Genomic DNA, 2,396 nt, shown 5'->3' on the forward strand with positions numbered 1-2,396 from the left:
TCCTTTAAATAAATAATGCAAAGCACAGCTTCCTCTGGCTTATGTGCGTGTGCGCGTTTCGCCGCGTTACAAAGATCTCTTGATGAATAAAATCTGCCTGGTCAAGGTTAAGGAAAGAGCGCTTGGGAATGGGCACGGGCGTAACAATCGAAAACATGAAACTATTGTCAAATATTAATCAAGGGTTAATAAAAGAGTTGTATACTTAAAAGCAAGTTTTCGCCGTGTTTAATATTGCATTAGATCAGAATCCGAGCGCATGTTAATTTTTAATTTGAGCGTATCAGCATTTTAAATCATCAGCCCTGCTTGAATTTTAATTATCCTTGAATATTAGTGAGGAAACGTACGCCGTGCCCCCCCCTTCGCCATCTCACCCTTTGTTTCTCCTGTCTCTCTCTCCTCATACAGCTGGTGTATGCTGGGTGCCCCTCCCCCACCATTTGAACAAACCAATAAGAGGGCCTATCGACCGATCCCCCCCATCCCTTTACACACACTCTCACACACACCTCCCTACCCCATCCTCTCTCTCTCTCCCCATCCCCCTATCCCTCTCTCTATCACTCCCCCATATTTCCTTTCAAAGCAGCCCCTCTTGCTGCCATCTCTCGCCCAATCTTTAAATTATCACTACAGAACACGCCTACTAAAAGTCTAGTATCTCTTCTGTGAGCGCTTCAACGCAACCGTGAAAGATCTTGCTCTTTGGAAGCAAAGAGGTAGTAGGACATGCACAGAATGCTTTCTGGGAAGCATATGACTAGCATGTGAGCGCGTTCAACAGAAAGTGAGATAAAAAAAACTGTGACAAGGTGGGATTTGAAAATGGGACTCACACCCACATACACACTCATCACAGCTCCTGGGTGACTCATTGAAGACTTCTTGAAGAAAAAAAACTGACTAAGAAGCAGCCCCCCTTTCAATCACATGGGGCACAGCACTGCACTTCGACATATATTTGATACTAGACCACATTGCATTAACACAAGACTAAGAGAAGTTCGCGTAGAATCGAGTTTTTTTTTTTTTTTTTTTTTTTTTTTTTTTTAAAGTGAACAACGCACTATTGTCAATTTCTTAAAATCCTTGTTTTGTCTTGGTGGACATGTCCGTGTATTGCTGCTGGCCAACAAGAGGCGTGATCGGGTTTAAATGTCCAACGAGCCCTAGAGAATGGTCCGTGTTAACAACTACAGGCGAAGCAAATCAAACGTTTACATAAATCGAAAAAGTGCAGGGGATATTTAAGTGAATGGAGGCAGTTTACACGAGTTGTCAAGATAAATTGGAGAAGCATCTAACATTTGTAAATTATTCACGCGTTTCCCCTTCAGCGGCGCATCTCTCTAGTTTGCATTCCCTTCTGTGCTCCAACTAGACCAGAGCAATAGAAACACGATAGACGCCATATGGGCAGGACCTATTTAATAATAATGATAATGTTAATAATAATAATATAACAACAACAACAACAACAACAATAATAATAATAATAATAATTATTATTATTATTATTATTATTGAACAGAAATTAGATAAATAACTACTTCATATGTTTTAGTTTTAACTATGCAATTAAATATGGACTAAAACGTGAAATGGAAATAAAAACAATATTAAAAAACACATAAAAGACAATACACACTAGATAAACATGTTTAAAAAATTAAAACAAAAAATATAAATGTTGACTACAGTTGAACAAGAGGAGTAAAGAGTGCTAAAGTGCTAAAGAAAACTTTTCAGTCTGAAATTCTTTACATTTGGAGATTAATTCATTATTTGATTCGCAGCATTTCTCTTCAAATCATTAAAAGAGCACTAAGCAGGCCAAATTTAAATATCATACAATAGAAATACGGGCGTACTAAAAACAGTCACTATTTGTACGAAAGGGAAAATGTTTGTTATCTTGTAGTGGGGAAATTCTGTAATCCTGTAGCACTGTTTGTACAAAGGGCTAATTAGCTCAGAGATCATCAGCCAAAATAAATTACATTAAAATACTCTCTAATACCCAATAAAACACCCAAATAATTTGACAATTATTTTACAGACACAAAATTGCAAAAAACGCTACGGGGGATTAAAACCCTTAGACACAATGATCTATCCACAGTTGCAATATACAAGTAAAAAAAAATGTGTAGAAATGGCAGATGTCTTAACAGTTTATGGTTTCATTGTTTTCACTTTTTTTTCAGCTGAACTGTGAAGTGGGCCTCATATGTGTGTAATTCGAGATGGAGAGCCTTATGTGCATCTCATTTCCCTCTTCGTAATTCGGGTGCGTGGACTCCTCTCAGAGGCTCTGCGCTCGGCTGCTCTGGCCTGCTGTGCTGGAGCTGTGAAATCGCGCTGATGGTCTGTCACATTATTTCTCACTGACA

The sequence above is a fragment of the Puntigrus tetrazona genome, chromosome 1 (assembly GCF_018831695.1).
Source record: "Puntigrus tetrazona isolate hp1 chromosome 1, ASM1883169v1, whole genome shotgun sequence".
NCBI classification, from domain to species: Eukaryota; Metazoa; Chordata; class Actinopteri; order Cypriniformes; family Cyprinidae; genus Puntigrus; species Puntigrus tetrazona.